The sequence below is a fragment of the Scyliorhinus torazame genome, chromosome 1 (genome assembly GCF_047496885.1).
Source record: "Scyliorhinus torazame isolate Kashiwa2021f chromosome 1, sScyTor2.1, whole genome shotgun sequence".
Classification (NCBI taxonomy): Eukaryota; Metazoa; Chordata; class Chondrichthyes; order Carcharhiniformes; family Scyliorhinidae; genus Scyliorhinus; species Scyliorhinus torazame.
This window is the reverse complement of record NC_092707.1, coordinates 27,730,875-27,744,624: the sequence shown is the minus strand read 5'-3', so window position 1 is coordinate 27,744,624 and position 13,750 is coordinate 27,730,875. Positions and strand designations below refer to the sequence as shown.

Genomic DNA, 13,750 nt, shown 5'->3' with positions numbered 1-13,750 from the left:
TGGAGAGAGAGCAGAAGAGGTTTCCAAGAATGGTTCCAGGGATGAGAAACTTCAGTGATGAGGACAGATTGGAGAGGTTGGCACTGTTCTCCTTGGAGAGAAGACGGTTGAGGGGAAATTTGATAGAGGTGCTCAAAATCATGAGGGGGCTGGACAGAGTAGAGAGGGAGAAACTGATCCCACTGGTGAAAGGATCGAGAGCGAGGGGGGGGGGGGGCAGAGATTCAAAGTGATTTGCGAAAGAAGCAAATGTGATGTGAAAAACTTTTCAGGGGTTCGTGTCTGGAATACACTGTCTGAGAGTGTGGTGGAGGCAGGTTCAATCGAGGCATTCGAGAGGGCATTAGATGATTATTTGAATAGAAACAATGAGGAAGGGGTACTGGGGCAAAGGCAGGGGAATGAAACTAAGGCAGGATGCTCGTTTGGTGAGCCGTTGCTGACACAATGGGGCTGAATGGCCTCCTTCTGCACTGTAACAATTCTAGGATTCTGAGCCTTTCTGAAGACTGTTAGGCTGCCCCTTCAAACTCCAGGACAGCAATCTGGTAGTGGGCCACCAAGGAGCAAAATGCCTCTTCTTTCTAATCGGGTTAGAGAGCAGTTCCTGAAGAGTACGTGGAATAGCGGATGTCAGCTACGCATTGAAAGATTGAAAGACTATTGAGCGTGACTGCCATCTCTTGACAGGCATGGGGCACTGCTGCGTCCTGGAATAAATGCTCAACAGCGTCAAGTGGACGACTTTCTTACCTTTAGGAGCATTGTTTGTCTTGGAAAGTTGCCGTGTGTGAATTAGTTTCCTCGTTTCCTACATTGGAACCCTGAGCACACTTTGCTGCAAAGCACCTTGGGACGTCCTGCCGTCACTGTTTAAAAGGAAAGTTTTGCCAATTTAAGACAAGAGATGAGGGGGGGGAAAATTCTCTCAGAGGATTGCGAGACTTTGGAATTCTCTTCTTCAATAGGTGCTTGAGACCAAGTCTTTAAATATCTTTAACCCAGAAATAGATAAATTCTTCATAAGCAAGGGGTGGAAAGATTAACGGCAGGAATATGGATCTGAGGTTACAATTAGATCAGCCATGAGCTTACTGATTGGCAGGGCAAGCTCAATGGATTCAGTGGGCCTCCTCCTGCTCCACATTTGGATAATCATACGAAAGGCGCATAAATGCAAGTCTTTCCTTTATCGGATCCGTAGAGTTACATAGAAATTATTTTATGAAAGCAAGTTGAATCATAGAATTTACAGTGCAGAAGGAGGCCATTGGGCCCATCGAGTCTGCACCGGCTCTCTGAAAGAGCACCCTAACCAGGTCCACACCCCTGTCCTATCCCCGTAACTCCGCCGTTCATTGATCATGGCCAATCCACCTAACCTACACATCTTTGGGCGGCACTGTGCACAGTTGTTAGCACTGCTGCCTCACAGCTCCAGGGACCTGCGTTCAATTCCAGCTGTGGGGTGACTGTCTGTGTGGAGTTTCCACTTTCTCCCCGTGTGTGCGTGGGTTTCCTCCGGGTGCTCCAGTTTCCTCCCACAGTCCAAAGATGTGCAGGTTAGGTCGATTGGCCACGCTAAATTGCCTCTTAGTGTCCAAAGGTTCGGTGGGTTTGCAGGGACAGAGTGGAGGTGTGGGCTTAGGTAGGGTGCTCTTTCAAGGGCCAGTGTAGACTCGATGGGCCGAATGGCCTCCTTCTGCACTGTAAATTCTATGACCAATGATCTTGGAACTGTGGGAGGAAACCGGAGCACCCAGAGGAAACCCACGCAGGCACGAGAGAGAAAGTTCAAATGCCAGAATTGGGCAGGGTGGGTATAGAGGGATATGGGCCAAATGTGGGCAATTGGGACTAGCTTAGTGATAAAAACTGGGCGGCATGGACAAGCTGGGCTGAAGGGCCTGTTTCCATGCTGTAAACATGTATGACTCTATGAACCCGGGTCCCAGGAGCTGTGAGGCAGCAGTGCTAACCACTGTGCCGTCCCAATGAAGACAGTCGGTCCAAATGGCCTGTTTTAGTATTGTAAGTGCTATGGGCGGGGTCTTCTGTCCCGCCGTGCGGTGTGGCACATTCTGCAGGGGTGGAGGAGGCCCACCATTACTGGTGGTGGGATTCCTGGTTCTCCCGCTGTGAACGCGGTTTCCCCTTGTTCACACCCTCCGTCGCTGGGCAACCCACCGTAGAGAGTCACCATCGACAGGACCGAAAGATCCCACCGGAGGGAAAGTCCCACCCAACGCCCATCTTTACCCTCACGGATCTCTGTGCAAAATGCTTTCTCCCTCACCCTGTCCTGAACCTCGCAAACATTGGAAACAGTATTTCAATCTACTCTGTCCCATCCCTTCAAAATTTCAAACACCAACATTTGCCCCTTAACCTCCTCTCTGCAAACACCCCAATTTCCTGGAGTAGAAACAGAAAATGCTGGATAAACTCAGCAGGTCTGGCGGCATCTGTGGCGGCAACGTTTCGGATCTAAATGATCCTCCTGCAGGTCTGCAGAAGGACCATTTTGATCTGAAACGTTAACTCTGTTTCTCTGTCCACAGATGCTGCCAGACCTGCTGAGTTTATCCAGCCTTTTCTGTTTTTATTTCAGACTTCCTGCACCGACAGTATTTTGCCCCTATACTTTGGGGTTTTTCGTTGTACTTCCGTTTCCACATACCATACTGAATCTACGCTGTACCCACTCTGTTGCCTTCCCTGTTGCAGAGGCCAAAGGCTCTTGAGTTCTTATTCGGGTCTTACGCAGCTTCACTGTCAAATTTGATTTGTATTGTGTACTCTTTGACAGAAAGCTCAATGTTTTGTTATCTCAGATTCACTTGAAATGTTGGCTTCCTGTGAAGCTGAATCAATCTGCTTTTCCACTTATCTCAATGTTCCCCTTCAATGAATGATTACTTTATTATTCCCAAAATCCAATACGGCATATTCATGGATGGGGAATTCCATCTGCCATTTGTTTCACCATCTTAACAATATCCGGCTCGGTGGCACAGTGGTTAGCACCGTTGCTTCACAGCATCAGGGTCCCAGGTTCGATTCCCGGCTTGGGTCAATGTCTGTGCGGAGTCTGCATGTTCTCCCCGTGTCTGCGTGGGTTTCCTCCGGGAGCTCCGGTTTCCTCCTGCAAGTCCCGGAAGACGTGCTTGTTAGGTAATTTGGATATTCTGAATTCTCCCTCAGAGTACCCGGACAGGCTCTGCAATGTGACGCCTAGGGACTTTTCACAGTAACTTCATTGCAGTGTTAATGTAAGCCTACTTGTGACACGAAAGATTCTTGTTATTAAAGATTATTATATCCCGTCCCTGTGCACTCCTCAAACTATTTACCTACGTCTCCGATTTTGCCTGCAAATGTGGATTGCACTTCCTCCTCTCTAGCCAAAACGATTGACGTCTTTAGCCAAATGACCATCACATTCTCTCTTTGCATCTTGCGATAATCGCCTCTAGTTGTTTTAAATGATGTTCACAGGAAACACGGGAAGGGAAAAAAAATTGAGGTCCTTCTGGATCACCAGTCTCAACACTTTATTTGGCCTTTTGCACATTTTGGTTGTCCTTGAACATTGCCTCCACCCTTAGCTTTATCCACTGTAATTCAAACTGACAGCAACATTGGTCTCTCCTCCTGACTTCCTGTCCAGAGGTCAGGACCTATGCCTTGTTTTCTTCTACAAAGCCCTCCAGTTATCAGAGTGGATTGTGCACTTTTCAAACGCTAACCCTCCCCACCAACAAGCAGCCTTCACGTTGCAATAAATAATAATATTGGCTTCCTATTGGTTGGGCCTTAATCTCGATCCCCAAATATTTTCCTGCTCATGGACTCACGTCTCATGCAGTCTGCATCCATATGTGCGCCCTATATAACTGTATATACCAGACGCTAAAAAATCCAATCAGGAGCAGGACAGAGGAGCGAAATCTGGTTTGAAACTGCAAGAGAAGTGCGAGAGGTAAGAGTTAAGGGTTTTTATTATGTTAAAGAGAAAACGCAAATGTTGGAAATTGGGCAAAGGCAATGGAAAATATCAGAATGAGATGAGAAATCCAGGTTAAAGTTTCTGATGGAGATCCATTGAAGGAACTGCCAGTTGTGATAGCAAGCTTTCGTTTTAAAACCCTGTTTCTTTTTACAGCTGCTGTTTCTGTGCAGTTTTATAGTAAATGTGCCACTACTGATTGTTAAGCGAGAAAAGATTTTGGCCAAATATATGTTCAGTAACACATTGGTATGAAACAATAAATTATAAAATTAACGTATCAATTTATTGGGAATCCGTACTGAGGAGTAGAGAGTTCACAGTGGCAGGTCAATACTGAGTTAACCCTCAGTGTGATTTTTAAAACATGGGGCGAGATTCTCCGACCCCCCACCGGGTCGGAGAATCGCTGGGGGCTGGCGTGAATCCCGCCCCCGCCAGTTGCCAAATTCTCCGGCACCGGATATTTGGCGGGGGGGGGGGGAGAATCGCGACGCGCCAGTTGGGCCCCCCCGCGATTCTCCGGCCCGGATGGGCCGAAGTCCCGCTGCTAAAATGCCTGTCCCGCCGGCGTAGATTAAACCACCTACCTTACCGGCGGGACAAGGCGGCGCGGGCGGGCTCCGTGGTCCTGGGGGGGCGCGGGGCGATCTGGCCCCGGGGGGGTTCCCCCACGGTGGCCTGGCCCGCGATTGGGGCCCACCGATCCGCGGGCGGGCCTGTGCCGTGGGGGCACTCTTTTCCTTCCACCTTCGCCACGGTCTCCACCATGGCGGAGGCAGAAGAGACTCCCTCCACTGCGCATGCGCGGGAATGCCTTCAGCGGCCGCTAACGCTCCCACGCATGCGCCGCCCGGAGATATTATTTCCGCGCCAGCTGGCGGGGCACCAATGGCCTTTTCCGCCAGCTGGCGAGGCGGAAATTCGTCCGGCGCGGGCCTAGCCCCTTAAGGTTGGGGCTCGTCCCCCCAAGATGCGGAGCATTCCGCACCTTTGGGGCTGCGCGATGCCCAACTGATTTGCGCCGTTTTGGGCGCCAGACGGCGGACATCGCGCCGATACCGGAGAATTTCGCCCCTGGTGTCTGTGACACTTTTGTGGCTTTTTGCAGACCTGTGGCACTGATAGTTAGATTGGGTTTCAAACTATTTGCTTTTAACAATTGGTGCAATCAGGTGTAGGGGTTTGGCAGCGGGTAACAGAAAGGACTCATTTTCGTGTCCCAGTGGGCAGGCATGGGGACAAATGGCAACGGGATTGCCGCCTCCTTTGAAGAAAGAATTATGGATTTAAATAAGCACAACCCGGGCAACCAGAACGAGGGGCGATCAGAAGAGCCCACGTCAGATTTGGCAGCACGGAATTCTTGAGCAAGCATCGTGGTGACCTATCTGTGATTAAACTCCGCGTTTTGCTGTGATCGGCTTTATTACAGAGCAGTTCTAAAAGCGCAGTGAAAAACCTAGCCAGACTTTACAGGGTGTGGTGATCCACTGTAATAGGAGATGTAAGGTAGGACCTTCACTACAGGTTCGCCGGTAGCTCCTGCCGGCTGGCTCTGCCCATGGAGAGCTGTATAAATATGTATGACCTCCAGTGCCCTGCCATTTCGCCAGCTGCAGCAGGAGGCCACGCATCTGACTGTAATAAAGCCACAGTTGTACCCAACTTTCGTCTTTGTGCCACAGGGTGGATGTACTTAAAGCAGAATTCACATTGTCTGCACATTACAGTGTTCCTCATGTTCAGCATCAGTTTAGAATGTGGAACTTGCCGCCACACAGAGTCACTGAATTAAACTGCAGAGGTGGGTTTAAGGAGAAGCCGGATAAGTACACCAGGAAGAAGGGAATAGAAAGACATGTTGATAGGAGACATGGTGAGATGGAGAAGGCAGGAAGGGTCTCATGCGGAGCATAAACACCAGCAGGTGCCTGTTGGGCCGAATGGCCTGCTACGGTGCTTTGAATACCAAGTAATTAAACTCATACAGTAATTTTAACACAGTGAGATTTCTCAGTATGCTTCACATGGTGGAGGCAAGGCGAGGGGAGTTGGGGGTGGGGGGGGGGGGTGGGGGGGGGGGGGATAATAGCACAAGGGGGAGGAAAGTTTAGGCTGGCCAATCGCAGATATGGCTCACAAGGTGTATTCATTGGCTCTTGACGTTAGGGGGGTTGTAGTAAGATGTCGAAGTTTATGGTGAGAATTTCAGACATTAGGCTGTGATCTCTGAAGGCTCCCACACTTTTTTTAAATCTTCTGACTGTGAGAAGAGATTTGAAGGTCAAAGGAATCTGCTGAAACACCACTCACATTAGACAGTTCGCCTGCTTGTTCATAAGCTCATAAGATATAGGAGCAGAATTAGGCCACTCGGCCCATCGAGTCGGCTCCACCATTCTATCATAGCTGATATGTTCCTCATCCCCATTCTCCTGCCTTCTCCCCGTAACCCCTGATCTTCATATTAATCAAGAAATACCCTTATTAATCATGAACACCATATTGTGCCTGGGGTGCTGTTACCTACAGTGCTACAGACCAAGAGCTGGGCGATGAAATCAGCCAGAGTAGTTCTTTCTTAGAACACATGAATTAAGGAGTAGGCAATTTAGCCTCTCGAGCCTGCCCAATCGTTCAATACGATCATGGTTGATCTCATCATGGCCTCAACTCCACTGTCCTGTCCGTTCTCCAAAGCCCTTCAACCTGGACTGTGGGAGGAAACCGGAGCGCTCGGAGGAAACCCACGCCGACACGGGGAGAAAGTGCAAACTCCACACAGCGACCCAAGCCGGGAATACCACTGTACCACCCACCCGTGCCATCCTGCCATGATTATGTGATGGGGTGCTACGTACGTATCAGCGTGTCAAATTGGTCTACGCCAGTAGGGCAAAATGTGATTGTTGTAGATTTGCGCCATTTTTGTACATCTGTTGCCTTCGCCTTTGAACTTGGTCAGAGAGACTGCAAACAGCAGGTGGCTGGGGCACACAGCAATAGCAGAAACTAGATATCTGGAGCTGGTGGCTATCCCAATCTTTGTTGTCAAGCGCACCAATATAAATGTGTCCCTATTGTGATCCCTGTGTCCGATTCCAATTTCCTTTTCAAAGAATCATAACTTGTCATCCTGGCGAATGGAAAATAATTTCCTCAGTTGATGAAAAGAGAGCACCTCGTACGTTTCATTTCCTCATTTGAAGATAAGCACCGCTGCAGCTTGATAAGTAGCCATCGTCTCAGGAAATCAATGAAGAGAAAAATTGTATTTTTAGAATCCTGGGCAACAAAGCATTTTGCTAATCCGAGCTGAGACAGACCGAGCGATCTTGGAGATTGAACTTCCTGTGGTGACAGCAGGCTCTTTCCCACAGTTTGGGCAGCTCTTTTTTGGCAGCTCATATGCCATTGCCTTTCTGCCAATTCTAGCTTTGGCCAGAGCTCCCCTTACCTCCGCCCTTCGACCCTTCCCTCCACAACCCAACCTCTCTCCTCAGTCTCGTCCTCTCACGCTCTGTTATAATTCAGCTTCAGCGAGGGCCGCAAGGTGGGCAGTTGCAGATCGCATGCCAGATACACTCCCAGTTTGACCAGTTGTACAGAACCTTGGTAAGGCCGCACTTGGAATATTGCGCACAATTCTGGTCGCCACACGACCAGAGGGATGTGGAGGCTTTGGAGAGGGTGCAGAGGACGTTTACCAGGATGTTGCCTGGTCTGGAGGGTGTTAGCCATGTGGAGAGGCTGAATAGACTCAGATTGTTTTCATTAGAAAGGCGGGGGTTGAGGGGTGACCTGATAGAGGTCTACAAGATTATGAGGGGCATAGATAGAGTGGATGGGCAGGCACACTTTCCCAGGGTGGAGGGGTCAGTCACCAGGGGGCATAGGTTTAAGGTCCGTTGGGCAAAGTTTAGAGATGTGCGAGGCAGGTTTTTTACGCAGAGGATGGTGAGTGCCTGGAACGCGTTGCCAGGGGAGGTTGTGGAAGCAGATACATTAACAGCATTCAAAAGGCATCTTGACAAACACATGGAGAGGATGGATATAGAGGGATACGGCACAAGGAAGTGCTGAAGGTTTTTGGCAAAGGTTGGTATCATGACCGGTACAGGCTTAGAGGGCCGAAGGGCCTGTTCCTGTGCTGTATTGTTCTTTGTTCTTTGCATTCCCATTGTCTCCCATGGGCAGTGTTATAACCTGACAGGAGGCCCAGGGGTCTGCAACATCAGAGTCCCTGTGGCCTCACCGAAATACCCGGATGAGGGGTCAGAGCTACCCCCTCCTTTCCTAGGACTGCTGGGATATAAGTACTCCAGCCCGGGTGTGGGCTGGGAGCTGGAGACCCTTCGGGGAATAGGAAGAGTGTATAGTTAGGAGAATGAAACCAGTCATCGCTTCTGAGTGGCCTGCAGAACCCAGTGGTGTATATTACAACAACTTACTAATAACGTGGCAGCTTTGCAGTGGAATCACACCAGGACATTTCAAGGGAGTGCTATCAAACGCAATTTGACACTGAGTCACAGGTGGGCAATGTTAGGACACTTGACCAAAGCTGAGCCAAAATGGTAAGGTTTAAGGGGTGTCTCTGGAGGAGAGAGAGTGATGGAGAGATGAAGAGGTCTAGGGAAGGAATTTCAGAGTTTGAGGCCTAGGCAACCGAGGCACACGGTGGGTGGAGCAGTAAAAATTGGGGCTGCAAGAGAGGGTTAACAAGTGATTAATCTGCTACCAGTAGTTTTGCACCCCTCCCAAATTTGAACTTTAGCCTTCCAGATTGCCCTCACCATTTAGTCCTCAACAAACATAATTAAAACAGATTCATTCATCATTCTTCTTATTGCTGTCTGTGGAGCTTGCTGCGCACAAATTTCCCCCCTCCCCACTCTGATCTACAATTCAATAGTGACTGGACTTCAGTAGTAATTCATTGTTCTCGAGCGCTTTGACACATCATGAAAGGCGCTATCCAAATTCAAGTGATTTTCTTCATTGTGGTCGGAGCTGAGCTATAAAGAGGGTGAGACTGAGTGTGTTAGGGATGTGCTGGACGAACTATGAGGAAATATGCATATTTTTAAAGAATTGATAATACACCAATTTAATGAAACAAGACAATTTCCTCGCTTGTGGAAATTCCATAGTTGGCCTTTGATAACTATCTAATTGCGTGAACACATTTTTGAAAATAAACCTTGAATATCTAGTGCCAAGAGGCAAGATTCATTCATGTTCACATTTTGTCGGCTGGATGTGCATCTGTGCCAACGTTCGAGGCCTTGAACTATTTTTAATATCCTCATTTGAGATCCTACTTAACAGGAAACAATAGGAACCAAGCAACTAATAAGAGTATTCTCCCAATAACTAGTTCCGGGTTTGATTCGCATCCTCTCCTTCCAACATTCCTCAAAGAGAGGATTAGTTTCAATGCAGGAAGTATCACAATTAACAAGCCAACAAGCGGATACATGTAAAGTGGGCTCATTGCTCCCTTTCAAATTCAGCGGCAGATGAGACTAATTTTAGTGTTCTGCTGCCTTACTCCTACTGAAGATAATTTAACCCAGGCCAGTATTTGAATCTGAGGCTTTCCGGTGTGTATGGCTCTGCTATATCTGCTGTAGTAGGGCCTGCTACATTCAGGGTTAAGGTGGGACTGGGGATCTATTTAAATATGTCCAAGCATTGCCAAGGTTTGATGAGAAGGAAGTGGAAGCCTTTTTCATTTCATTTGAGAAGGTAGCTAAACAAATGAAATGGTCACAGGACATGTGGGTGTTACAGATTCAAACAAAGCTGGTAGGTAGGGCGAGTGAAGTGTTTGCATCACTATCAGAGGAGGTACCTGAGTCGTATGAGGAGGTGAAAAAATCCATCTCAGGTGCATATGAACTAGTGCCTGAAGCCTACAGACAAAGGTTTAGAAATTTAAGGAAAGAACCTGGTCAAACATACATGGAGTTTGAAAGGCTCAAACAGAGTAATTTTGATAGGTGGATAAGGGCTTTGAAAATAGACCAAACGTATGAAGCTCTCAGAGAAATTATACTTTTGGAAGAGTTTTAAAATTAATTTCCTGATGTAGTGAGAACTCATGTGGAAGATCAGAGGGTTAAAACTGTGACATTAGCAGCAGAAATAGCAGATGATTATGAATTAGTTCATAAACCAAAATGTGGGTTCCGACATCAGTTTCAGCCTGTGAGGGATAGAAACTGGGGACATGAGAAATGCTCAAGTGGTAAAGGAGATCTGATGGGAGATAATAAGGAGACTGTACCTCAGATTAAAAACGAAATCCAGGAGGGTGGAAGACACATGAAAAGTTTCAAATATTTACACTGTTTACGCATGTGTATCAGGAGGAGCAGGTAAAGAAGTCATAATTTTAAGAGATACGGGAGCTAGTCAATCTTTACTGGTAAGGGATGAGGAGTTATGTAGTTTGGGAAGAATGTTGCCAGAAAAGGTGGTAATATGTGGAATTCAGGGTGAGAGAAGTACTGTTCCATTAGATAAGGTAAGGTTGGAAAATCCAGTGAAGAGTGGTGAAGTGGTAGTAGGAGTAACAGAGAAGCTATCTTATCCAGGAATACAGTTTATCTTAGGTAATGATATAGCTGGATCGCAGGTGGGAGTGATGCCTACTGTGGTGGATAAGCCAGTGTAAAATTAGACAACTGAAGTGTTGAAGGACGAATATCCTGGGATTTTTCCAGATTCTGTCGTAACAAGGTCGCAAAGTCACAGGTTAAGACAAGAGGAGAAATCAAAGAGTGAAGATGAAGTTGAAGTGCAATTATCAGAAACAATTTTTGATCAGATGGTTGAAAAAGAACAAGAACAGGTGGAGGATGAGGCGGATATTTTTAGTTAAGGAAAATTGGCGGAGTTACAACAGAAAGATGTAGAAATAAAATGGATGTATCAGAAAACATACACGGAAGAGGAATCTGAGTGTATACCAGAGTGTTATTACCATAAAAGTGATGTCTTGATGAGAAAATTGAGACATTTATATATGCAGGCAGATGTAAAGTGGGCAGAAGTTCATCAAGTAGTATTGCAGGTAGGGTATAGAAAGGAGGTGTTACAAGTTGCACATGTGGTACCAGTGGGAGGCCACTTGGCCTGGACTACATAAAGATGTAGTTAAATTTTGTCAATCATGTCACACATGTCAAGTGATAGAGAAGCCTCAAGCAGTGATAAAACCAGTGCCCTTAATACCAATTCCAGCATTTGATGAACCTTTTACAAGGGTCATAATTGATTGCATAGGACCACTTCCTAAAACGAAAAGTGGGAATCAATATCTTTTGACGATAATGGATGTGCCTACTAGGTTTCCAGAGGTCATTCCAGAACGTAATATTACAGCGAAAAAGATTGTGGAGGAGTTACTTAAATTCTTTACTAGATATGGACTAACCACAGAAATACAATCGGATCAAGGATCAAATTTTACCTCGAGGTTATTCAAAGAAGTTATGGATAGCTTCAAAGTAAAACAATTTAAATCAACTGCGTGCCATCCAGAATCGCAGGGAGCGTTAGAAAGGTGGCATCAGACATTCAAGACAATGTTGAGGGCTTATTGTCAAGATTATTCAGAGGATTGGGATAAGGGAATTCCATTCGTAAAGTTTGCAATTAGGGATGTACCTAATGAGTCAACCATATTCAGTCCTTTTGAACTAATTTTTGGTCATGAGGTAAGAGGACCACTAAAATTGATTAACGAAAAATTGATGAGTGAGAAATCGGAAATTACATTATTGGATTACGTGTTAAATTTTAGGGAACGATTAAGTAGAGCAGGTGAATTGGCTGGACAACATTTCAAAGTACAAAATGTGATGAAACGGGTAGCAGACAAGAAATCCAAAGTTCGTAGTTTTGCCAGTGGAGATAAAGTTTTAGTGTTGTTACCAGTGGTAGGTGAACCACTTTAAAAGCAAGGTTTTGTGGACCGTATCAGATTGAAAGGGAATTAAGTGAGGTGAATTATGTGGTAAAAACACCAGATAGAAGGAAGACTCACCGAGTGTGTCATGTGAATATGCTTAAAAGGTACTTTGAAAGGGAAGGAGAGAAAAAGGAGGAGGTTTTAATGATTCTAACTCAAAGTGACAAAACAAATCCAGATGACTGTGAATTTGACGTACCTCAAATTAAATTGGAAAACGAGGATGTTCTTAAAAATTGGAATAAATTGTTGAGTTACCTTCCAGAGGAAAAACGGACTGACCTGAAAGACTTATTGATATCACATGGGCAAGTTTGTGGAGATAAATTGGGAAGTACTAAAATGGCTATACATGATGTAGATATGGGAAATGCTGTTCCAATCAAACAACATCCATACAGACTTCACCCTTTAAAATTGGCACAGATTAACAAAGAGATTGAGAGTATGCTTATAAATGGCATAATTGAAGTGGGTTGCAGCCAATAGAGCTCACCCATAGTGATGGTGCCTAAACCAGATGGTACCCAACGGTTGTGTGGGGACTATAGAAAGGTTAATGCAGTTACAAGGACGGATTCTTATCCTATCTCACGTTTGGAGGATTGCATTGAGAAAGTGGGACAATCAGCTTTTATTTCCAAACTGGATTTACTTAAAGGTTACTGGCAGGTACCTTTATCCGAAAGGGCAAAGGAGATTTCAGCTTTTGTGACTCCAGGTGGTATATACCAATTCAAAGTTATGCCATTTGCCATGAAAAACGCCCCAGCCACATTTCACCAGTTAACTAACAAAGTTGTTTCAGGATTACCCAATTGTGCGGTATACATCGACGCTCTGGTAATTTTCAGCCAGAGAGCGAAAGAACATTTAAAACATTTGATGGAGTTACTCGATAGACTGCAGGAGGCGGGTTTGGTGATAAACCTAACCAAAAGTGAATTTGGAAAAGCCCAAGTCACTTTCCTTGGCCATACAATCAGACAGGGTCGAATGGTCCCACGGGATGTGAAACCAACAGTTATTGAGGAGTTTCCGATACTCTCAAGACGAAGGGAAATAATGCGATTTCTTGGCATGAGTGGATTTGATCGAACATTTGTGAAACATTTTTGTAGCGAAGTTGCTCCACTGGTGGATTTGCTGAAGAAACGTCAAAAATTTCAGTGAACAGCGGAATCTGTGATAATCAATGCTCCTGTGTTGGAGAATTACAAGAGACTCTGTGGTCAGATTGAACTAAAGTATCTGACTTTAAGGAAAAATGCCGAGGCGTAGAGAAATGGACGGATCGTGCAGAGACCTTCTTGTTCAAAGAGACTGTCAATCGAGAAGGATTTCAGTTGGAGTAAGAAGAACGAAAAAAATGGACTATATTATTATACCTGTTTACGTGTGTTGTTTTTTGAAACGAGAAAGTATATTTACTGTGTGCATTTCTTAAAGGATAGTGAAAAGGAGAAAAGTGAAACCACCTAGAAGTTGAAGGTTTTTTTTTCTTGGGGGGGGAGGTGTCATGTGAGAGTACCTTTAAGAAATGGGTGTTTCAGAAATGTACCTTTAAGAAATGGGTGTTTATCAGTGATGTCAGAGTGTGGGTGGAGCTGGGCTGTCTGTCAGCTTTTTACTTTCATTTTAGGCTGTTTGCTGCAGGGTGTGTTTTAGTTTCGTTTTCAGTGTTGGAGCTGAAGCCAGACAGAACAGGTGTACTGTTGATCGCTGTGCCATGAAAAGGCTATCTTTTGATCATTTGG

General features: G+C 45.9%; 1 protein-coding gene across 2 annotated transcripts in view; it reads left to right on the top strand.

Moving 5' to 3' along the window:
* Positions 1 to 13,750, top strand: part of myo1ha (myosin IHa) — a 153,696-nt gene that overhangs the window by 1,757 nt on the left and 138,189 nt on the right. Inside the window, exon 1 of one of the 2 annotated variants that reach the window (XM_072478122.1) lies at positions 3,897 to 3,982. The exons of the other annotated variant lie outside the window; for it this stretch is intronic. The gene's annotated coding sequence lies outside the window, so the exon portion shown is untranslated. Of the gene's footprint in view, positions 1 to 3,896; positions 3,983 to 13,750 lie in introns of those variants that run through there. 2 annotated transcript variants of the gene reach the window in all.